The sequence below is a fragment of the Stegostoma tigrinum genome, chromosome 19 (genome assembly GCF_030684315.1).
Source record: "Stegostoma tigrinum isolate sSteTig4 chromosome 19, sSteTig4.hap1, whole genome shotgun sequence".
NCBI classification, from domain to species: domain Eukaryota; kingdom Metazoa; phylum Chordata; class Chondrichthyes; order Orectolobiformes; family Stegostomatidae; genus Stegostoma; species Stegostoma tigrinum.
This window is the reverse complement of record NC_081372.1, coordinates 3,289,373-3,315,136: the sequence shown is the minus strand read 5'-3', so window position 1 is coordinate 3,315,136 and position 25,764 is coordinate 3,289,373. Positions and strand designations below refer to the sequence as shown.

Sequence of the window (25,764 nt, the reverse complement as noted above, 5' to 3'; positions counted from 1 at the left end):
TTCACTGTATATTAGAGCTTGCTTTCTGTGGTACTATTTTCACCTCCTCACCAGCTCCCTCATTGTCTTTCAGCAGGCCACAGGTTCAAGCCTGACGGTAGACAAACAGGAGGCTGGAAGAGCACAGCAGGCCAGGCAGCATCTGGAGGAAATGATCAGTCAACGTTTCAGGCATTTCCCTTCTTCAGGACTGGTTATGGGGGTAGGTGGAGCTGCAGATAAAGGGGGCTTGGCAGGTGTTAAATTAATGGAATGGTGGTATTAGGTGGACATGGGCACATCTGAGGGAATTTCAAGCCCAATTTCAGAAAGTTTAGAACAATGTTTTCAGTGACACCTTCCCACACAATGCTGAGGTAGTGCTGTGTTAGGAACATAGGAGCAACTGCTTTCACCATTTATGAGGACTAATGTGTTGATAGAAATTGCTTTGTCTTGTCAGGGTGCCTACAGTTGGAATGTGAGCATGATCTGAAAGATAGAGGCAGACCTTTTGGGACTGAGATGAGGGAACACTTCCATTCACAAACTGTGATAATGGAGATGATGGTGTAGTGGTATTGTCATTGGATTTTTAATAACTGAGAGATCAGCTAACCTTCCAGGTACCCGTATTCAAATCTCACCACAGCAGATGATCAAATTTGAAGTCAATAAAAATCTGAAATTGACCTAGCTGGCTCACGAATGCCCTTCTGAGAAGAGAATCTGCCATCTTTATCTGGTCTGGTCTGCATGTAACTCCAGAACCACAGCAAGGTGGTTGATTCTCAACTGCTCTTTGGGCAGTTAGAGATGGGCAATAAATGCTGGCCTAGTGATGTCCACATCCTGAGAATGAATAAAAAGTTTGTAATTCTGTCAATGGAAATTGATGCTCAACTAGTTGTGATGTGAGATTTACATTAACCAGTGGTATTTAGGAATATGAGACAATGGTCCATTTATGGTGTTAGTTGCAAATCAGCCAGGATCCCATTGAAGACTTGATGGGCTGAATGGTCTCCTACTGTTCCAATGTTCCTAATAAACCTTGACTTGCAGAGTTATTGATGATGCACATGGAGTGCCAGCGTAGGAGATTGTAGAGAAATGGTGTTTCATACATATCACACAAGTAAACTGTACACTGGGAGTGCTGGTTTGGTTCCTTGACCTTTTGAGCCTCCCAAATATGCTCCAATAAACATTTTAAAGTGCTGACATAAAAACCATATGTCTCAGGCAAGACCTCATGATATACAGGTGTGGCAGTACTGTCCCTATCTCGGATCCAGGAGACCCAGGTTTAAGTCTCACTTGTTCTAGATCTGTGTAATAACATCTCTGAACAAGTTGATTTGAAAATATCTTTACATTCCTGAATATTCCAAGCACTATTGTTTTTCATTAACAGTTTGAGCAGTTTATTTAAATACATTTCGACAAGATTTGTTGACTGGACCATTCCTGAATCTCATGTCTGTTTTAGTAACATCTTATTTTCCTATACAAAGCTCATGGGCTAGTCATTCTGACCCTACCACTGATTTTATTGAGGAAGTTACAGTTGCAAACTACTAATAATGGGCCAGAATGCAGCACAGGAAACAGAAATGTACGTCATTATTCTCTCAAATGTAGCTGACTTACTGAGGCAGGGCTGAAGATTTCTTCCCATGTTTCAGTGCACTAATCCCTCATGGTTGATGTTCTTGCAATGATTCATTTATTTCATTTCACAGGCAAACAAATGTGGGTAATAGTGATAATGGGAACTGCAGATGCTGGAGAGTCCGAGATAACACAGTGTGAAGCTGGATGAACACAGCAGGACAAGCAGCATCTCAGGAGCACAAAAGCTGATGTTTCGGGCCTAGACCCTTCATCAGAAAAGGGGGATGGGGTGGGGTTCTGGAATAAATAGGGAGAGAGGGGGAGGCGGACCGAAGATGGAGAGAAAAGAAGATAGGTGGAGAGGAGAGTATAGGTGGGGAGGTAGGGAGGGGATAGGTCAGTCCAGGGAAGACGGACAGGTCAAGGAGGTGGGATGAGGTTAGTAGGTAGGAAATGGAGGTGCGGCTTGAGGTGGGAGGAGGGGATGGGCGAGAGGAAGAACAGGTTAGGGAGGTGGGGACAGGCTGGGCTGGTTTTGGGATGCGGTGGGGGGAGGGGGGAGGACGAGCTCATCAGACATCTGTCTATAATCAGTCCTAAACACACTCAAAGACTTGGCTCAAGCCAGAGTAAACCTAAGAGAATGAAATCTTGCAGGGACATGTATAGCAGGACATTAAACCATTGATAGCTGGCAAGAGAGGAAACTCTGCTTGCTTATCTTCCTCTCTGCAACTGCCTGCCTTTCTAAGAGGCGGGACTGAAAAGTTATGTCATCTCTTTGCTCTATCCTGCCAAGGGGAAGTACAATTAATTCGACAGAACTGGTGAACAGTTAGACAGGAACTGCGTTACTGGGTCATATACTGGCTGACTGAGCCTGCAGTTGATCAGTTTCTACTTAGAGCTGGGGTCTGCCGTCCTTCTGCAGCACTGGGTGTGCGAACTATCTGTGCATTCATGTTGGACACGGCTGGAGGAATTAATGCAGTTCTGATCCTGTCATCAAGCTGGGAGAGACAGCAGGAATCTCAGAGCCTCCCCATTGCATTATGATCGCTGAAACTCTGTAGGCATTGGGGTGCCTCCACTCTTCAGGTAATGGCAGCTTTAAAAGAGAAAGTTGTTACAAAGAAGTTAAATTTTGGAATTCAAACTGTGGGCAAACAGCCTGGTTCTCAGAGACGTTTCCCATCTCAATTCCTGAGCCATCTTTTCTGATGATTTCAGGGAGTGATGTCTAATGTTCAAGGGGCAAATATGCAACAAGATACACACACAGGTGTAACTTACCCACATGTGTGTATCCATCTCTGAGTTCTGTATGCAGATGTATGTGGCTGATTGTGTGGGTAACTGTATCTGTGTGTTTGAGTGATAGTGATTCCATGAGTTTAAATGTGGGGACATTTCTGTGACTCTGTGTCTGTGTGGGCATGACGTGTATCTGTGATGAGTGTTTATGAGGAGTGTGCGAGCATTTGTGTAAGTCTGTCTGTCCTTTCATTTGCCTGCATGTATATTCACGTGTATCAGTGTATGTGTGTATGTGTTTGAGTTGTATATCAGTGCATGTCTGTGGCCCGTGTATGTGTTGTTTGTGCTGTGCCAGTGCATTTATGTGTGTGTAAATTTTAAGCGTGTGCATCAATGGATATCACTTTGTGTGTGTGTGTTTGTGTGTATCAAGGCATGTGAGTGTGTGAGAGTTTTAGGGATGCGTATCTGTGTTTGTGAATCCAGGTATGTGAGTATGTGTATACCGGTGCGTGTTTGAGTGTGTGTTAGTATCAGGGTATGTCTGTGAGTGTATGTGTATGTCCTTGAGTAAGCGTGTGTTCTTGTGAGTTTGTATGATTGAGTGTGAATTTTGACTGTGCATCTTTGAGTGATCGTGTCTGAGTGACTGAGCAGGAGACTCGTATTTACGTTTCTTCCCTTGTGTTGACTAAGCTATATAAGGATATGTTATCAACAAGAATGATGCTCTGTATTTCCGATTCAATGTCATAAATTGAATGTGAGTAGGACTGGGATTTGCAAGCTTCTGAGACCCACGCTAGATGCCTAGATTTTTCAGGTTCCCAGTCTGGCAAACAGTACACATATTACAACTGGCTTCAGTTCCCCTGGGTCAGGGAGGAGCAGTCATGTCCTTGTCAGTATCTCGTGATCATTCAGGGGAAATGCATCAATGTGGACAGGAACAGGATCGGGAGTGACATTAAACCTTGAATTTGGGAGGTTGAAATAAATAGCAATGATACAGAGCTAATGAAATGGGAGTGCAATTGTAATAAAATGTGAGGCTGGATGAACACAGCAGGCCAAGCAGCATCTCAGGAGCACAAAAGCTGACGTTTCGGGCCTAGACCCTTCATCAGAGAGGGGGATGGGGGGAGGGAACTGGAATAAATAGGGAGAGAGGGGGAGGCGGACCGAAGATGGAGAGAAAAGAAGATAGGTGGAGAGAGTATAGGTGGGGAGGTAGGGAGGGGATAGGTCAGTCCAGGGAAGACGGACAGGTCAAGGAGGTGGGATGAGGTTAGTAGGTAGACAGGGGTGCGGCTTGGGGTGGGAGGAAGGGATGGGTGAGAGGAAGAACCGGTTAGGGAGGCAGAGACAGGCTGGACTGGTTTTGGGATGCAGTGGGTGGGGGGGAAGAGCTGGGCTGGTTTAGGGATGCAGTTGGGGAAGGAGAGATTTTGAAACTGGTGAAGTCCACATTGATACCATTGGGCTGCAGGGTTCCCAAGCGGAATATGAGTTGCTGTTCCTGCAACCTTCGGGTGGCATCATTGTGGCACTGCAGGAGGCCCATGATGGACATGTCATCTAAAGAATGGGAGGGGGAGTGGAAATGGTTTGCGACTGGGAGGTGCAGTTGTTTGTTGCGAACTGAGCGGAGGTGTTCTGCAAAGCGGTCTCCAAGCCTCCGCTTGGTTTCCCCAATGTAGAGGAAGCCACACCGTGTACAGTGGATGCAGTATACCACATTGGCAGATGTGCAGGTGAACCTCTGCTTAATGTGGAATGTCATCTTGGGGACTGGGATAGGGGTGAGGGAGGAGGTGTGGGGGCAAGTGTAGCATTTCCTGTGGTTGCAGGGGAAGGTGCCGGGTGTGGTGGGGTTGGAGGGCAGTGTGGAGCGAACAAGGGAGTCACGGAGAGAGTGGTCTCTCCGGAAAGCAGACAGGGGTGGGGATGGAAAAATGTCTTGGGTGGTGGGGTCGGATTGTAGATGGCGGAAGTGTCGGAGGATGATGCGTTGTCTCCGGAGGTTGGTGGGGTGGTGTGTGAGAACGAGGGGGATCCTCTTGGGGCGGTTGTGGCGGGGGCGGAGTGTGAGGGATGTGTTGCGGGAAATGCGGGAGACGCGGTCAACGGCGTTCTCGATCACTGTGGGGGGAAAGTTGCGGTCCTGGAAGAACTTGGACATCTAGGATATGCGGGAGTGGAATGTCTTATCGTGGGAGCAGATGCGGCGGAGTCGGAAAAATTGGGAATAGGGGATGGAATTTTTGCAGGAGGGTGGGTGGGAGGAGGTGTATTCTAGGTAGCTGTGGGAGTCGGTGGGCTTGAAATGGACATCAGTTACAAGCTGGTTGCCTGAGATGGAGGCTGAGAGATCCAGGCAGGTGAGGGATGTGCTGGAGATGGCCCAGGTGAACTGAAGGTTGGAGTGGAAGGTGTTGGTTAAGTGGATGAACTGTTCGAGCTCCTCTGGGGAGCAAGAGGCGGCGCCGATACAGTCATCAATGTAACGGAGGAAGAGGTGGGGTTTGGGGCCTGTGTAGGTGTGGAAGAGGGACTGTTCCACGTAACCTACAAAGGGGCAGGCATAGCTGGGGCCCATGCGGGTACCCATGGCCACCCCCTTAGTCTGTAGGAAGTGGGAGGAGTCAAAAGAGAAGTTGTTGAGGGTGATCACCTGGGCCATCTCCAGCACATCCCTCACCTTCCTGGACCTCTCAGTCTCCATCTCAGGCAACCAGCTTGTAACTGATGTCCATTTCAAGCCCACCGACTCCCACAGCTACCTAGAATACACATCCTCCCACCCACCCTCCTGCAAAAATTCCATCCCCTATTCCCAATTCCTCTGCCTCCGCCGAATCTGCTCCCACGATAAGACATTCCACTCCCGCACATCCCAGATGTCCAAGTTCTTCAAGGACCGCAACTTTCCCCCCACAGTGATCGAGAACGCCCTTGACCACGTCTCCCGTATTTCCCGCAACACATCCCTCACATCCCGCCCCTGTCACAACCGCCAAAAGAGGATCCCCCTCGTTCTCTCACACCACCCCACCAACCTCCGGATACAACACATCATCCTCCGACACTTCCGCCATCTACAATCCGACCCCACCACTCAAGACATTTTTCCATCCCCACCCCTGTCTGCTTTCTGGAGAGACCACTCTCTCCGTGACTCCCTTGTTCGCTCCACACTGCCCTCCAACCCCACCACACCCAGCACCTTCCCCTGCAACCGCAGGAAATGCTACACTTGCCCCCACACCTCCTCCCTCACCCCTATCCCAGTCCCCAAGATGACATTTCACATTAAGCAGAGGTTCACCTGCACATCTGCCAATGTGGTATACTGCATCCACTGTACCCGGTGTGGCTTCCTCTACATTTGGGAAACCAAGCGGAGGCTTGGAGACCGCTTTGCAGAACACCTCCGCTCAGTTCGCAACAAACAACTGCACCTCCCGGTCGCAAACCATTTCCACGCCCCCTCCCATTCTTTAGATGACATGTCCATCATGGGCCTCCTGCAGTGCCACAATGATGCCACCCGAAGGTTGCAGGAACAGCAACTCATATTCCGCCTGGGAACCCTGCAGCCTAATGGTATCAATGTGGACTTCACCAGTTTCAAAATCTCCCCTTCCCCAACTGCATCCCTAAACCAGCCCAGTTCGCCCCCTCCCCCCACTGCAGCACACAACCAGCCCAGCTCTTCCCCCCCACCCACTGCATCCCAAAACCAGTCCAACCTGTCTCTGCCTCCCTAACCTGTTCTTCCTCTCACCCATCCCTTCCTCCCACCCCAAGCCGCACCCCCATCTACCTACTAACCTCATCCCACCTCCTTGACCTGTCCGTCTTCCCTGGACTGCCCTATCCCCTCCCTACCTCCCCACCTATACTCTCCTCTCCACCTATCTTCTTTACTCTCCATCTTCGGTCCGCCTCCCCCTCTCTCCCTATTTATTCCAGTTCCCTCTCCCCATCCCCCTCTCTGATGAAGGGTCTAGGCCTGAAATGTCAGCTTTTGTGCTCCTGAGATGCTGCTTGGCCTGCTGTGTTCATCCAGCCTCACATTTTATTATCTTGGAATTCTCCAGCATCTGCAGTTCCCATTATCTCTGGGAGTGCAATTGTTCTGCCGTTAATTTAACTATGTCCTATAACTTTTCAAACATTGACTTCATTTGCATTGAATTCTCCCTGTGACTTCAGCAATTCCTCCAATGAGACCTGAAGAGATGTGTCAGTGTAAATGTTTGCAGGAAGCAGAATGCCAACTTCTCAGCAATTTGTTCTTCACGTTTGTGAGAAATCACTGGGAGATGTGACATAACCATGGTGGCCCAGTGTCTTATCGCTCAGGGCACATTATGAGCTGAATGAAAAAGCTCACCATGGAGTGCACGGTCAGGGTGAGGAGCCACAATGAAAAATATTCACAGAACTTTGAACATTCTTGAATTTCTGTTCCTGCGTTCAGTCTAAGGATTTAATCAGCAGGCCAGTTAGGATGTACAAAGTTATCGATGAGGAATAACAAAGTAACACTAAAGGACAAAATAAATGTTAGGTACTGGCCAGGACAATTCACAATTTGAGTCAAGGTGTGATCATTTCTCAGTTTGGCTGTTAATTCTGCTGTAGTCAGGAGATTTTGCGTAAATGTTACCGTTTGGTGTGAGGTTAATAATAGGAACTGTACTTGATCAATCTGTTCCACTTGTAATGCTGTATCAGTGATAATGGGAACTGCAGATGCTGGAGAATCCAAGATAACAAAGTCTGGAGCTGGATGAACACAGCAGGCCAAGCAGCATCTGTGCTCCCGAGATGCTGCTTGGCCTGCAGTGTTCATCCAGCTCCACTCTTTGTTATCTTGTCCACTTGTAATGCTGTTAGTTTGAGGAGTAACTGATTAGTCAGAGCACCCACCTTTTTTAGGGCACCTCACAGAGTCTGATGTGAAAACAGGAAATGCTGTAAATGCCAGCGGATCAGGCAGCATCCATGGCAAGAGAGCAAGCTAATGTTTTGAGTGTAGATGACTCTTCTCTGGTGGACTGGTTAACACAGTTACCCTTATCCCAACACAAAACTGCAGTCAAGTCAGCAGAAACAAAAGTGTTGCTTTTTTACAGCATCTTTAGCAACTGCAGTTTACCTCGAGGCACTAATCCTATTTATCCATTGAGTACTTTGGAAGTGCAGTACATCCTGTCGTGCACAGCATGCATCAGTCAAATTACAAGAGCAGATCAGAATCCTACAGCAAGTAACTCACCTCCTGACTCCCCAGAGTCTGTCCACCATCTACAAGTCAGGAGTGTGATGGAATACTCCCCACTTGCCTGGATGGGGGCAGCCCCAACAACACTCAAGAAGCTAAACACCATCAGGGACAAAGCAGCCGCTTGATTGGCACCACATCCACAAACATCTCACTCCCTCCACCACCGACACTCAGCAGCAGCAGTGTGTACTATCTACAAGATGCACAACAAAAATTGAGGAAGCCACACTTCATGGTTAAAAATCTGAATTGTGAGCCTAATGATGAAACAGTTGCCAATTGTCAAATTTAGCCCATCTGGTTCAATAATGTCATTTAGGGAAGGAAATCTACAGTCCTCAGCAGCTCTGGACTATATGTGACTCAGACCCATAATGATGTTGACTCTTAATTGTCCTATGGGCAATAAGTGCTGACACAGGAAATGCTACTTATAAACTCTAAATGAATTTTTTAAAACAGCTCCTTAGATAGTGAAATAACTCCACTGAGGCTGATATCCTGTCACCAAGTCCCCTTTTATTTACATGTGGAGAATCCTTGACACTAATCCAGCTCCCTCAGAGCCAGCTCCTGGAGTGAACAGAAACCCTAACACTCCTGTTTCTATCTGTCAGCCAAGGCTCCCTGATTGGACCAGGTTAACAGCCCCAACCAGGGAACTCTTATTCTATGAGGCCCAACTGGCTGACCTCGTTACAATCAGTACAGACAGCACCTTTCAACCCGAAAATCAAATCTAGAAGGACAAGGGCAGCAGAAACATCGGAACACCACCCCCTGCAAGTTCCCCTCCGAGCCACTCACCGTCCTGATGTGCAAATATAACACCGTTCCTTCACCGTCCCTGGGTCAGAATCCGTTATGTCAGAAACAGTTACATTGCTCTGGGTTAGGAATCACATGCAGATCAGACCAGGTAGGAATGATAGATTTCCTTTCCTAAAGGGCATTAGTGAACTAGATGGGTTTTTGCATGGTAACAAAATTAAACAAAGGGTGCTACAGATCTGAACAAAAACAGGACATTCTGGAGAATCTCAGCAGGTCTGGCAGCATCAGTAGGGAGAAAGCAGAGTTTAATGCTTTGAGTCCAGTGACCCTTTTTCAGAACTCAATGGGTTACTGCGATGCAATTGTAAAAAATAGTTATCAAGGGTTAGCTTGATTTATTGCTACCATTCAGATTTGTTAATTGTATTTAAAATCCACACGAGATTTAAATCCGCAGCCCTGGAACATTCACCTGAGCCCCTGGTCCATTAACCCAATAGTACTGACTTCCCTTATCTACCCTGAGTGAGAATCACTGATTGTTTCTAGCTGAGCAATGGTCATGGAAAGGAAGTTCCCAAAACTAATCACAAATGGAAAATATTGGATTCACTTTACAGAAAAGGCAGCGACAGAGAGAAGGAGAGGGCCAGGCCAATGACCGTCCCGCAGAGCTGGGGCAAGTTAGAGACAGAACAGAGTGCAGAGGCAGAGAAAGTGGGGGGGAAACCCCAAAAGGAAAGTCAGTCATAGCATGAAAGTCAGGAGAGATTGGATAATAGAAGGGACGGTGGTTCAAGATGGCTAGGTTTTGGGGGATCATGTGACTCATAAATAAACAAAAGATGGGTCTAGAGGAGGTGTAAATGGCATCAGAAAAGTCATACGTTCTGATCTGAATTGTTGAAGTCAGGGTCAAACCCAGAAGGCTGTGTGGGGCCCTGTTGGAGGATGAGGTGCTGATGCCCAATGTTAGCTTCTCGGCACAGTGGAGGAAACTGGGTGCAGCGAGACCCGTGTGGAAGTAGCCTGGACGATTAAAAGGATGTGTGACAGGAAACTTGCACCAGTGGATTCAACTGTTTTGCATAGCAGCTGCCTAGACTACATCTGGTTTCCGCAGGGGCAGCAATGTGAGTAGTGAATGTAGTGTACAAAAAACAAACAAAATGTAAGTAAAATTTGTAAACATCTGTCCATAGGGCCCTCCATCTCTGGTTAGCTCCAAGCTGGTAATGCCCATTTCTGAGCAGCAGATGCCACGAATGTAGAATGTGCAGAGGTGCTTCACGGGCATGGTAACAGGGATGAACAGTTTCAGTAACATGGAGAGACTGCAGAAGCTGGAACTGATCTCCTTTTAACGGGAAGGGTTGAGAGAGGTTTAAGAGTTATTTAAATTCATGAAGGTGGGGAGTAAACAGTTTCCACTGGGAGGAATGCCAGTACTCAAAGGATACAGATTCATGTTAGCTAGTAAAAGAAACAGGGGAATTTGTTAAAGGAAAATTATGTTTAGAGTCTTAGACCCGCACCATTTGGTCCAAATCATCCATGACGACCAGAAATCCTAAATTAACCTAGTCTCATTTACCAGCATTTGGCAACTCAAGGAGCCCATAGCAATAAAATACGCTCACAATGATTAGAAACACAGTTAGTAACTTGTGCACAGCAAGCTCCCACGATGTGATCATGGCCAGATCATTTATTTTAGTCACTGAGGGAAATACAGGTGGCCAGGGTACTGGGGAGGGCTGCCTAGATTTTTGAGCAGGCGGGCTCATACAAAGATGAAAGCTTCACTTGAACAGCTCGCCTGGGAGTTATCATCCTCCGACACTTCCACCATCTACAATCCGACCCCACCACCCAAAACATTTTTCCATCCCCTCCCCTGTCTGCTTTCCGGAGAGACCACTCTCTCCATGACTCCCTTGTCCACTCCACACTGCCCTCCAACCCCACCACACCTGGCACCTTCCTCTGCAACCACAGGAAGTGCTACACTTGCCCCCACACCTCCCTCACCCCCATCGCAGGCCCCAAGATGACCTTCCATATTAAGCAGAGGTTTACCTGCACATCTGCCAATGTAGTATATTGTGTCCACTGCACCCGGTGTAGCTTCCTCTACATTGGGGAAACCAAGCAGAGGCTTGGGGACTGCTTTGCAGAACACCTCCGCTTGGTTCGCAATAAACAACTGCACCTCCCAGTCGCGAGCCATTTTAACTCCCCCTCCCATTCTTTAGATGACATGTCCATCATGGGCCTCCTGCAGTGCCACAATGATGCCACCCGAAGGTTGCAGGAACAGCAACTCATATTCCGCTTGGGAACCCTGCAGCCCAATGGTATCAATGTGGACTTCACAAGCTTCAAAATCTCCCCTCCCCCCACTGCATCCCAAAACCAGCCCAGCTCGCCCCCTCCTCCCTAACCTGTTCTTCCTCTCACCCATCCCTTCCTCCCACCCCAAGCTGCACCTCCATTTCCTACCTACTAACCTCATCCCACCTCCTTGACCTGTCCATCTTCCCTGGACTGACCTATCCCCTCCCTACCTCCCCACCTATACTCCCCTCTCCACCTATCTTCTTTTCTCTTCATCTTCGGTCCGCCTCCCCCTCTCTCCCTATTTATTCCAGAACCCTCTCCCCATCCCGCTCTCTGATGAAGGGTCTAGGCCCGAAACGTCAGCTTTTGTGCTCCTGAGATGCTGCTGGGCCTGCTGTGTTCCTCCAGCCCCACGCTGTGTTACCCAGCAATCCTTCACTGTTGTGTTGGCAATGTTGTTACAATTCATGTGATAGTGTTTACTGACAGGGACCCTGGGGTCACAGCCTTCTCAGTCAGGCTTACAACACCACGAAGCACTTCCCCATACCACAGGCAGCTGGGCTATGGAGAAAGCAGCTCGAGAGGATGTGGAAGTTGAAGAAGATCTAATCCTGAAGCCACGGTCAAAAACACTGAAGTGAGTGCCCCCACTGAGAATGGGGATTCAAACTGGCAAATCCCAGGGCCTTGAGTGATAATGGGAACTGCAGATGCTGGAGAATCCAAGATAATGAAATGTGAGGCTGGATGAACACAGCAGGCCCAGCAGCATCTCAGGAGCACAAAAGCTGACGTTTCGGGCCTAGACCCTTCATCAGAGAGGGACCTTAGTTGATTGATTGCTGACATATATCCCGGGATACAATGAAAAATGTTGTTTTCCATGCTACGCAGGCAGCTTGTACCACACAAAGTGCTAAATAGAACTAGCCCCTCAGGCACCAAAATGAAGGACTTTCAAGAAGTTAGAGACAAAATAAAATCTGCGGATGCTGGAATCCAGGTAGACAAACAGGAGGCTGGAAGAACACAGCAGGCCAGGCAGCACCTGGAGAAAAGGAGCAGTCAACGTTTCAGGTGTGACCCTTCTTCAGGACTTTCAAGAAGTTACTTCGCCTGCAAAATGCATTACAAAAGAATAAAACCAATCCATGGAAAACTGAACAGAACATGAAAGACCGTGAAAGCCTTTTGAATTAATCAACACAGTTGACATAATTATGCACTTGAATACTTTTTGCCACAACTTGAGTGTTCAGAGGAACTGCTTCACAGTGAAAACAATGCTTTCTGTGTCTGTCAGTCACTCAAAACGAAAGGTCTCAGTTGTCAGGCTGGGACTGAATAGCCCACTGAACATGTATCCAGCTTATTGCAATAACATCTTAGATCTAATTACATGCAAGTGACACACCGATATCTTCTCTGTGGGTCTCCCGACAATTTGTTGATATCTGAAAGGGGAGCTGCAACTTCCTGCACAGCTTGTTAATACCAGTGAAACATAAAAAATCCAGAGGGGACTCAACTGAAAGGCTGCTAACATGCTGCTTGCCCTCATCGGGGAGACTGTGGGCTAAGGGACGCAGGTTAAAAGTAAGAAGTCTTCCATTTAAGATGGAGGAAAGGACAATATCTTTCTCTCAGACGGTCACAAATCTTTGTATCTCTCTTCCCCAGGAAGTGGTCATGTGGCAGGTCACTAGATACTTTCAAGACAGACATAGATAAGGTTTTGATTTACAAATGGCATGTTAAATGGTAATAAAAATGGTACATTGGCTGTTGTAGTGAGGGGATTTCAAGTACAGGAGCAATTATACAGGGCCTTGGTGAGACCACACCTGGAATATTGCATGTGGTTCTGGTCTCCTTATCCAAGGAAGGACGTTCCTGATAAGGGACAAAGTTCACTGAATGTTTATCAGAGACGGCAGAACTGACAGGGATCCAAAGGAGATAGGGAGAAAGCAGGAACAGGGTACTGAGTTGAATGATAAGCCATGATCATATTGAACGGAGGAGGGTCTTCGAAGGGCTAAATGGCCTACTCCTGGACCTAGTTTCTGCGTTTCTTAGAAGGGAGTGATATGTTACTGGGGATTTGTAGTTGAGGCCGTGATCTTATTGAATGGCCTGGTCCTGATTCTAATTGACATGTCGGGTACAAGCTGGGATGAGAGAGTTTGATCCAACATGAGGAATTGCTTGTCCACGCTCATCTTTGATCCTTTGTCATTGACAATTTCAGCAATTGGAAACCCTGGCAAAACCAAGTTAGAAGAAAAAGGAGAAGGAATTAGGGCATAGCTTCTCCCAAAAATAACCCAAATAAACGAACTGAAAGTGAAACCTGCAACCACTGACAATGACTGCGGTAACTATAGAGACATTTAAGAGGAAGCTAGTTAACTGAGAGAGAATGGAATAGAAGACTATTTTCTTGTTGTGGCAAAGATAGAAAATGCTAAAACACTCAGCAAGGCCTGGGTGGAGAGAATCTGACAACATTTCAGGTCACGGTATCCTCTCATCAGAATGTTACCAATTTGCTATGTTAAATTATGTTGGCTCCTTGTTCCTTACCTTGATTTTGAGATTGTCATCCCATATTTGACCTCACCCTTCACTACCCCCACAGCCTCCTCACAAACGTCTGAGACCCCCACCCTCTCTGATCCTAGCATGCTGTGCTCTGTCATTTGTAACCATGCTTCAGCTGCTCAGAGCCCGAATTCTGGGACTGAAAGCAGAAAATGCTGTCACTATGGTCAGGAGCTGGGGAGAGAGGAGCACAAGCCTACAATTCCCCGTTCACCTTTCCATCTCTCTGGGAGATGCATGCTTAAAGCTTTAAAACTTACAAACATAAATGTTTGATGAAGCTTTCAAATATCTGCCCTTTGCTCTCTTTTTGTGGATCAGATTTGTTTTATGAGTTCTCTGTGGAACACTCTGGGACTAATTATACACTGGCACTAGATCAGTGTACAAAATATATAAAACTATAAGCCAATGGTGGAGATAAGCACAAGAGGGTAGTAGGTCGTGTAGAGTGTAAATAACAGCAAATTAGGCCAAATGGCCTGATTCTGTACAGTCATCGCAGAACCATTTTTAGGCAAGTTTCATGTTGCTTTTGGCTCTTGCTGAATTTGCAGATGATTTCACACAATCCCTGAGCACGGGGTGAAAGTTCCATAGGGAAGTTTGGAGCTAAAGCAGAGCGTGTTTCTCATAGCAGAACTTCAATGTGAATCATTTCCCAGGTCGTTTGGAAAATGTCACAACGAGTCATGGAATCTTCACCTTCAGGGCTTTGTTATCCTGTCCTGAAATGAAAAGAGTGCTTCACAAATCGAAACAGGGTTGGGTTTGGGAAAAAAAAATTTGTTTCTCATTGTCCTTCAAAGATAAAACTGACGTTGGGCGTTTATAAAGAAAATGTTATTTCCTTGCAAGGGGCAAAGCTCTACTTGGATTTGATCTTTTTCAAAATTCATTAACAGGATGAGGGCATTGCTGGCTGGACAGCAGTTATTAGTCCATCCCTAATTGCCCCTAGAGCCAACCACACTGCCATAGGTCTGGAGTCACATGTAGGCCAGACTACGTAAGGATGACAGCTTCCTTCCCTAAAGGATATTAGCAAACCAGATGGGAATTTCAGCGATGGGATCACAGTCACCATTAGGTTATTAATTTCAGATATTTTACTGAACGCAAATCCCACCATTTGCTGTGACAGGATTTGAACCCCGGGTCCCCAGAATGTTATTTGTGTCTCTGGAGTAATAGTCCAGTGATAATGCCACTTGGTTATTGCCTCCTCTTATAAAACTGACACAGCTGTCTGTGCGTATCACACTATGTTAAAGGTGCCCTGGTTTAGGATGTAATCAATCATTAGAAGGAACCTGCATTCATATAGCACCTTTTACAACTTCAGAGCACCCCAGCAGTCTTCACAGCTGACAAAGTATTTCAGAACAGTTCTTTGGAACATTCCTGCAGTTATTCATGCAGGTTTTGATGAATAACAGGTGAACTTATTGACATGTTTAAGCTGATAAAAGATTTCAATAGGGTAGCAAGGGGAAAGCTGTTTTCTCTGGAGGTGGATATAATGTCGATGGCTCAGTTCCGTGTTTGATGAGGTGAGTCTGTGTTAGTTGCTAGAAGCCTATGTCCAGTGGTATTCCACAGGGTTCAGTGCTGGACCTCTTGTCCGTTGTGTACATTGAAGACCTAGACATGACTGTAAGAGATTTGATCGGCAGGTTGACAAACTATGTGAATATTGGACCTGTAGCAATTAGTGAGGAGGAAAGCTCTAGGCTACAGGATTGTATAGACAGACTAGTCAGATTTTACCCTGGAAAGTGTGAGGTGATGTACTTCGAGGGGAATAACAAGAGAAGGGAGTACATATTGAATTGTAGGAGCCTAGGAAGTACGGAGGATCAGAGGGACCTTGCTGTACACATCCATAGATCCTTGAAAGCAGCAGGACAGGTAGATAACAAGGTGTGAAGCTGGATGAGCACAGCAGGAGAAGCAGCATCTCAGGGGCACAAAAGCTTCTTCATTGAGGACAGGTAGATAAAGTGGTTAAGAAAGTTAATGGCGCAGTTACTTTTATTACGCATTGAATACATGAGGAAGGAGGTTGTGATGGAGCTCTGAGTAATATTAGTTGGGCCACAGGTGGGGTAATGTGCTCATTTCTGGTCAGCACACTACAGGAAGGATAGTGATTGCACAAGAAGGGGTGCAGAGAGAGATTCGCCGGGATGCTGCCCTGGGATGGAGTGGTTCAGCGATGAAGAGAGACTGGGGTTGCTTACCACAGATCAGGGAAAGCTGAGGGGGCTCTGAGTGAGATGTGATCGCAGTATTAGAATTAATTTCACGATGCCAAAATTCAACAGCAGGAATGTACTGCTGAGGCTGTGTACAGCTCTGATCGGACTGTATTTGGAATATCTTGAGCAGTTTTCAGCCCCTTTTATTTATTCACCCATGTGGGCATCTCTGACTGAACCAGCATTTGTTGGCAATCCCTAATTTGATGGATATTGAACAATTTGGCCAATGGATTGAGGAGTGGCAGATTGAGTTTAATTTGAGTAAATGCAAGCTGTTGCATTATGGATGAGTGATAATGGGAACTGCAGATGCTGGAGAATCCAAGATAATAAAATGTGAGGCTGGATGAACACAGCAGGCCAAGCAGCATCTCAGGACCACAAAAGCTGACGTTTCGGACCTAGACCCTTCATCAGATGACCTAGGGAGTTCAGGTATATATTTCACTGAAAGCTGTGATACAAGTAGACAGGGACGTGAACAGGGTGTTTGGCATACTTGCCTTCATTGCTCAGACCATTGAACATAGAACGTAGAACATTACAGCACAGTACAGGCCCTTTGGCCCTCGATGTTGTGCCGACCTGTCATACCGATCTCAAGCCCATCTAACCTACACTATTCCATGTACGTCCATATGCTTATCCAATGATGACTTAAATGTAGCTAAAGTTGGCGAATCTACTACCGTTGCAGGCAAAGCGTTCCATTCCCTTACTACTCTGAGTAAAGAAACTACCTCTGACATCTGTCCTATATCTTTCACCCCGCAATTTAAAGCTATGCCCCCTTGTGCTCGCCGTCACCATCCTAGGAAAAAGGCTCTCCCTATCCACCCTATCTAACCCTCTGATTATTTTATATGTTTCAATTAAGCCACCTCTCAACCTTCTTCTCTCTAATGAAAACAGCCTCAAGTCCCTCAGCCTTTCCTCGTAAGACCTTCCCTCCATACCAGGCAACATCCTAGTAAATCTCCTCTGCACCCTTTCCAAAGCTTCCACATCCTTCTTATAATGCGGTGACCAGAACTGTACACAATACTCCAAGTGCGGCCGCATCAGAGTTTTGTACAGCTTCACCATAACCTCTTGGTTCCGGAACTCGATCCCTCGCATTCTGAATATTGAGATCACATTACAATTCTACAGGACATTGGTGAGGCCCTTCCCTCGGTACGGAGGTCTGAAACCAAAGAGTCTATTTCTGTGCTGTATGACTCTGCAACTCTGAGTACCATGTACTGTTTTGGCCGCCCTCCTATAGGAGCGTTATTATTAAATTAGAGGGAGTTCAAAAAAGATTTACAAGGATTTCGCCAGGACTAGAGTGTTTGAGTTATGAGGAGAGGCTGGATAAGTTGGAACTGTTCTCACTGGAGCGTAGGAGACTGAGAGGTGACCTTGTAGAGGTTTGTAAGGGCGCCTCGATAAAATGAATAACAATGAACTGCAGAGGAAGTGGGAAAGGCAGGTACAGTTACAACACCCATTTACCCACCCAAATGTCTTTTTAAATGTTGTATTTATTCCAGCCTGTACCAGCTCCTCTGGCTGTTTGTTCCCTACACACACCACCCTCTGTGTGACATTACCCCTCAGGCCCCTTTTTAATTTTCCCCTCTCACCTTAAACCTGTGCCCCTCTAGTTTTTGATTCCCCCACCCTGGGGTAAAGACCTTGTCTATCCAATTTATGTATGATTTCAGAAAGCTCTATGAGGTTACCCCTCAGCGTCTTCCACTTGCCTGCCTGGTTCTATTCCTATTTTATAGGCCTCTATGGGAATTCCCGTCATTCTGAATATTGTCCTAACCAGTCCAATCTCTTTTCATGTGTCAGCACTGCCATACCAGGGGTCAGCCTATCTTCTCGTGTGGCTCGGATGTTGTTTACTGCTGTTTCTTGAAGCATATTGGGATGCTTACTGCGCCAAAAGTACTATATGAATGAAACTTATCATTGTAATTTCTGTGCCATTGCAAACCTCAGCCCAATAGGATTCTGATCAGATTCTCGTTGTTCCAGCTGGGATGGAAGTATTAATTTGGTTGGTTATGGGCAGTAAGAGAGGCCTTAGGAATGAATTGAGCATTATGGCCTTGATATTCCGCCTTGGATAAAATCCGAAAATTGTGTCTGAAGTTGTGCACATTTTACTGTCAGGTTACATTCAATTTCATCTTGCAAAGCTCAAACTTAAAGCTGGTGTCAACAAACATAGCTCAATGTAAACAGAGAATTATGTCAAATCTCCATCACTGGAATGGGCCATTCTGTCCTACCAGTCCGTGCTAGCCTTTATACATTTTCCTATTACTCATTCATGGACAATAGACAATAGACAATAGGTGCTGGAGTAGGCCATTCCGCCCTTCGAGCCAGCACCACCATTCATTATGATCATGGCTGATCATCCACAATCAGTATCCTGTTCCTGCCTTATCCCCATAACCCTTGATTCCACTATCTTTAAGAGCTCTATCTATCTCTTTCTTGAAAGCATCCAGAGAGTTGGCCTCCACTGCCTTCTGGGGCAGAGCATTCCATATATCCACCACTCTCTGGGTGAAGAGGTTTCTCCTCAACTCTGTTCTAAATGGCCTACGCCTTATTTTTAAACTGTGTCCTCTGGTCCTGGACTCACCCATCAGCGAAAACATGCTTCCTGCCTCCACAGTGTCCAATCCCTTAATAATCTTATACATCTCAATCAGATCCCCTCTCATCCTTCTAAACTCAAGTGTATACAAGCCCAGTCGCTCCAATCTTTCAACATATGATAGTCCTGCCATTCCGGGAATTGACCTCGTGAACCTACGCTGCACTCCCTCAATAGCAAGAATGTCCTTCCTCAAATTGGGAGACCAAAACCGCACACAGTACTCAAGTGCGGTCTCACCAGGGCCCTGTACAGCTGCAGAAGGACCTCTTTGCTCCTATACTCAATTCCTCTTGTGATGAAGGCCAGCATGCTATTAGTTTTCTTCACTACCTGCTGTACCTGCATGCTTGCTTTCATTGACTGATGTACAAGAACACCTAGATCTCGTTGTGCTTCCCCTTTACCTAACTTGACTCCATTGAGATAGTAATCTGCGTTCCTGTTCTTGCCACCAAAGTGGATAACCACACATTTATCCACATTAATATATATCGTAAACAGCTGCGGTCCCAGCACCGAGCCTTGTGGTATCCCACTGGCCACTGCCTGGCATTCTGAAAGGGACCCGTTTATCACTACTCTTTGCTTCCTGTCAGCCAGGCAATTTTCAATCCAACTCAGTATTTTGCCCCCAATACCATGTGCCCTAATTTTGTTCACCAATCTCCGATGCGGGACTTTATCAAAGGCTTTCTGAAAGTCCAGGTACACTATATCCATTGGCTCTCCCTTATCCATCTTCATAGATACAGCCTCAAAAAATTCCAGAAGATTAGTCAAGCACGATTTCCTCTTCGTAAGTCCATGCTGACTCTGACCTATCCTGTTACTGCTATCCAAATGATTCGTAATTTCATCTTTTATAATTGACTCCAGCATCTTTCCCACCACTGACGTCAGGCTAACCGATCTGTAATTTCCTGTTTTCTCTCTCCCTCCTTTCTTGAAAAGTGGGACAACATTTGCCACCCTACAATCCGCATGAACTGATCCAGAATCTATAGAACCTTGGAAAATAATTACCAACGCATCCACAATTTCTAGAGCCACCTCCTTAAGTACCCTGGGATGCAGACCATCAGGTCCCAGGGACTTATCAGCCTTCAGACCTAACAATCTATCCAACACCACTTCCTGCCTAATATAAATACCCTTCAGATCATCCATTACCCTCGGTCCTTCAGCCACTACTGCATCTGGGAGATTGCTTGTGTCTTCCCTAGTGATGACAGATCCAAAGTACCTATGCACATTGCTAGCTGGTAGTTGTCCCTTGAGATGGTGGTAGTGAGCTGCCTTCTTAAACCGCAATGAACTGCAGAGGAAGTGGTAAAGGCAGATACAGTCACAACATTCATTTACCTGCCAAATATCTTTTAAATGTTGTATTTATTTCAACCTCTACCAGCTCCTCTAGCAGTTTGTTCCATGCACACACCACCCTCTGTGTGAAGAAGTTGCCCCTCAAGCCCCCTTTTTAAATCTTCCCCCTCTCACCTTAAACCTATGCCCTCATGTGCAGACGTTTGACCCACAATGCCCTTGGGGACGGAATTCCAGGATTTTGACCCAGTGAAGGAATAGCAATATATTTCCAAGTCAGGACGGTGAGTGGCTTGGAGATCAATGTGCAGGGGGTGGTGTTCCCTTGTATCTGCCGCCCTTGTCCTTCTAGATGGAAATGGTCGTGGGTTTGGAAGGTGCTGACTGAGGATCTTTGGTGAATTTCCACAGTGCATCTTGTAGATAGTACACACTACTGCTCCTGAGTATTGGTGATGGAGGGAGTGGATACTTGTGGATGTGATGCCAATCATAAGATCAGAACTACAGATGGTCGCTGATGATTGCACAATGTTCAGAAGTATTCACGACTCCTCAGATACTGGAGCAGTCCATGTTCACATGCAACAATACATTCAGGAACAAAAACACAGTTGCTGGAGAAGCTCAGCAAGTCTGGCAGCATCTGTGAAGGAAAAAACAGAGTTAACGTTTCGGGTCCGGTGACTCTTCCTCAAGTTTGGTTCAAGTGTCCTCAAGTGTCAAGTATCATTCACGCCACAAGAGTGCCAGGCAATGAGAGATAATCTCACTACCACCCCTTGACATTTAATGGTGTTACCATCACTGAATACCCTCGCAATCACTCTGCCTCAAAGCCTTTGCTTCCTGAAAAAAAAGAGTGAAATTCTCCTGAGGTGTTCCTGGCACAAGAGCTGAGCTCCCATGTGTTACATGCTGCCTGGAATTGATGCTGAGTTATAGGAGCCTCTCCAAGAAAACAGACTGGCCTATGTCCTCAGACTCACTGGGGGAGGGATCTAGTGATTGTAATGAGGTCAGCCAGGCGGACCTTATAGAATATGGGTTCTCTGAGGCTGTTAGCCTGGCCCAATCAGGAAGCACTGGCTGCCATAAAAATGTTTGCATGTCAGGGTTACTGGCACTCCGGTACCTGACTCAAAATGAAGCAGGACTAAAGCCAAGGACTGTTGATGTACAAATAAAGGATGATTCAGTGACTTGCTACTGGTGTCTGCGACTTATTTCAATAACATTTCAGGTCAATGATCAATTGTAACTTTCAAAAGAGAAGTAGAGAACAGTGTGAAAGGTTTAAATTTGCCAGGCTGAGGGGAAAGTGCTCTGGTGAGGGTGAGGTATGTGGTTGTTGGATGTGGTGGGATCTGTTGAATAGCTTTTTCAAAGAGCTGGCATGTGCACATTGGGTCAAATGGCCTCATCCTCATCTCTGTGACCAAATGGCTAACGGTGTTTAAAATGCTGTGTTGATGTAGGGAACAAGCCTCCACTTGTTGGAGGAGGAGAGATGAAGGGCCATAGATACAAGGCAGCTCTGAATCATTCCCAGTTGGAGAAATCTGTAGCTCCATGAGTGGGTTGGATGTAGGAGGCACTGATAGGGCCAATGCTTCCGTAAAGAAACTAGATGAATGTTTGAGGAACTCAGGAGTGGAATGACATCCAATGTGACTGAGGTTCTGTGATTAGAATGGGCAGACTATGGAATATCAGGACTGGCACAGACTAGTATGGGAGGCGATAGCCTATTGGTATTATCACTGGGCTGTTAATCCAGAAACCCGGATAATGTTCTGAGGACCCAGGTTTGAATCCTGCCACAGTGGAATTCGAATTTAAAAAATATCTGGAACTAAGAATTTTATGATGACCATGAATCGATTTTCAGGCAAAAACCCCATCTGGTTCACTAATGCCCTTTAGGGAAGGAAACTGCCGTCCTTACCTGGTCTGGCCTATATGTGACTCCAGACCCACAGCAATGTGGTTGACTCTCAACTGCCCCCTGGGCAATTAGGGATGGGGCATTAAATGCTGCCTGGCCAGCGATGCCCTCACCCCATTAAAGAAAAGAAAAGCTCAGCCAATTGGTCAATTTCTGTTTGTAAATTCATTGTTAATGTTGACCTGATGTGCGTGACAGAGGCATGTGGATGTGATTCTTTGTTTCCCTGACAACGGTTGATATTTTGCCTTGAGATGCCTCGTTATAATTCGTGTCTCACTGCCAGGAAGTATTCTCTGTTTTCTCCCTGCCTGTGAAGCTGTGAGTTGATATTATCATGAGTCCAAGGCTTGGATAGTTGATGTAAAACTGATCTGTTCAGACGCCCTGACAAACATTTACCCTTTCCTTGGTGCTGCTCAATGTGATTGTAGCTTTACACTAATTACAATGTGTGAATCTTGTGGTTAAAGACTATAACATCAAACGTAACAAATGCAGCAGAGAAACAGTTAGCACGTTGTAAACAACTGCTTCCTGTTTGGAAATGGAACTGATCTGAACACAACCTCTTTACAGCTCAATTTCCTTTCATTCCAAAACGATGTGCAAATGATGTTTGTAATCTGACCGGCAAATCTGTTGTGCCTCACGCTTTGAGGTTTGCACACTCTCACCTACATATTCTCACACTCTCACACTCTCTCTCACACTCACACATATTAGCTTAACTTCAGTAATGGGGAAAATGCTTGAATCTATCATTAAGGAAGAAATAGCAAGACATCTGGATATGAATTGTCCCATTGGGAACGTCCAGCATGGGTTCATGAAGGGTAGGTCATTTTTAACTATTTTGGTGGAATTCTTTGAGGACATTACTTGCATGGTGGACACTGGGGAATCTGTGGATGTGGTGTATCTGGATTTCCAGAAGGCATTTGACATGGTGCCACACCAAAGGCTGCTACATAAGATAAAGTTGCATGGTATTACAGGTAATGTATTGGCATGGATAGAGGATTGGTTGACTAGTAGAAAGCAAAGAGTAGGGTAAATGGGTGTTTTTCTGATTGGCGGTCAGTGGCTAGTGGTGTGCCTCAGGGATCAGTGTTGGGATCTCAATTGTTTACAATTTACATAGATGATTTGGAGTTGGGGACTAAGTGTGGTATGTCAAAATTTGCAGATGACACTAAGACGAGTGGCAGAGCCAAGTGTGCAGAAGACACTGCAAGTCTGCAGAGGGATATAGATGGTCTAAGTGAGTGGGCGAAGGTCTGGCAGATGGAGTACAATGTTGATAAGTGTGAGGTCATCCATTTTGGTAGGAATAACAGCAAAATGGACTATGTTTTAAATGGTAAAAGATTGCAGCATGCTGCTGTGCAAAGGGACTTGGGTGTCCTTGTGCATGAATCGCTAAATGTAGGATTGCAGGTGCAGTAGGTAATTAAAAAGGCAAATGGAATTTTGTCTGTCATTGATAGAGGGATGGAGTTTAAAAACAGGGAGGCTATGCTGCAGCTGTATAGGGTCCTGGTGAGGCCACACCTGGAGTAATGTGTGCAGTTTTAGCCTCCTTACTTGAGAAGAGATATACTAGCACTGGAGGGGGTGCAGATGAGATTCACTCGGTTGATTCCAGGGTTGAGAGGGTTGGATTATGAGGAGAGACTGAGTAGCCTGGAATTATACTCATTGGAATTCAGAAGAATGAGGGGAGATCTTATAGGAACATGTGAAATTATAAAGGGAATAGATAAGGTGGAGGCATGGAGGTTGTTTCTGCTCAGAGACAATGGGAACTGCAGATGCTGGAGAATCCAAGATAACAAAGTGTGAAGCTGGATGAACACAGCAGGCCAAGCAGCATCTCAGGAGCACAAAAGCTGATGTTTCGGGCCTAGACCCTTCATCAGAGAGATGAAGGGTCTAGGCCCAAAATTTCAGCTTTTGTGCTCCTGAGATGCTGGTTGGCCTGCTGTGTTCATCCAGCTTCACGCTTTGGTAGGTTGTTTCTGCTAGCAGGTGAAACTAGGACTAGAGGGCATCACCTCAAAGTAAAGGAAAGGAGATGTAGGACTGAGGTCAGGAGGAATATCTTCACCCAAAGGGTTGTGAATCTGTGGAATTCCCTGCCCAGAGAAGCGGTTGAAGCTATCTCACTGTTTTTAAGGCATGGCTAGATAAATTTTTGAACAGTAAAGGAATTAAGGGTTATGGTGAGTGGGGGGGTAAGCGGAGCTGAGTCTCAAAGATCAGCCATGATCTTATTAAATGGCGGGGCAGGCTCACGGGGCCAGAGGGCCGCCTCCGCCTCCTGCTCCTAGTTCTTATGTTCTTATGTTCACACACGCTCAGACACACACACACACACACACATACACTCAGACACACACACACACATGTTCAAACACACACACGCTCAGACACACACACACTCACACACACATGTTCAGACACACACACATGTTCAGACACACACACATGTTCAGATACATACACACGCTCAGACACACACACACACACATGCTCACTCACACACACACACACACACACACACACACACACGCTCAGAGACACACACACACACACACTCAGAGAGACACACACACAAACACACACACACACATACACATGCTCAGACACACACACACACATGCTCAGACACACACAGACACACACACATGCGCTCAGAGACTCAGAGACACACACTTGCTCAGACACACGCACGCTCAGACACACGCACAGGCACACACGCTCACACACACGCACATGCACGCTTACACACGCACATGCATGCACGCTCACACTTGCACAGGCACACACGCACGCTCACACACATGCACACGCACGCACGCTCCCACACGCACGCTCACACACACGCACAGGCACGCACGCTCACACATACACACAGGCACGCATGCTCACACATACGCACAGGCATGCACACTCACACATATGCACAGGCACACACGCTCACACACACGCACAGGCACGCACGCTCACACACACACACAGGCACGCATGCACGCTCACACACATGCACACACACACACACTCACACATTCTCTCTCTCTTGCACACACACTCACTCTCTCTTTCTCTCTCTCACACACTCACTCACTAACTCACACACAGACTCTCACTTGGCTGCAATCACTCACTAACCATTCTGATTGTCCGTTTATGAAATTCCGTGCCACTCGGTCCTGGATTCTGTTAGGGCCTTGAGTGGTTGATGATCCTGATCCTCAAGCCCCATGTCCCACCACACATTGGGCAGATGTTTCTGGGACTGGTCGTTGTCCTAGAGATCATTGTCATTCCTTTCTCCATTTGCACTTCCATACTTCCTCATGCTACTGACTCTTCTGAAAGAATTGAGCCCCTTCGAACAGGAGTTTGCTCCCAGTCTCCTGAATGAAGGTCTCCCATGCATCGACATCAGTGTTGCATTTCTTGAGGGAAGCCTCCAGGGAGTCTTTGAAGCATGCCCTTTGTCCTGCTCTTGTTCAAGCATCTGCATCAAGCTCGGTGAAGCTGATTCGCTTTGGTAGATGGAACTCAGGCTTCTTGAATGGCCAGCCCAGCGGAGTTGGTTTCAGGTGATGATGACCTTGATGCTGGTGCTGTTGGCTGCCTCAAGGATAGTGACGTTTGGACATCTGTCCTCCCAGCTGTTGCAGAG

At 46.5% G+C, this 25,764-nt stretch overlaps 1 protein-coding gene across 1 annotated transcript in view; it reads left to right on the top strand.

Moving 5' to 3' along the window:
- The first annotated feature begins 2,431 nt into the window (after positions 1–2,431).
- LOC125461643 (DENN domain-containing protein 3-like) overlaps positions 2,432–25,764 on the top strand; it is a 161,400-nt gene continuing 138,067 nt past the window's right edge. The window contains exon 1 of the mRNA XM_048550597.2: positions 2,432–2,694. The gene's annotated coding sequence lies outside the window, so the exon portion shown is untranslated. The remainder of the gene's footprint in view (positions 2,695–25,764) is intronic.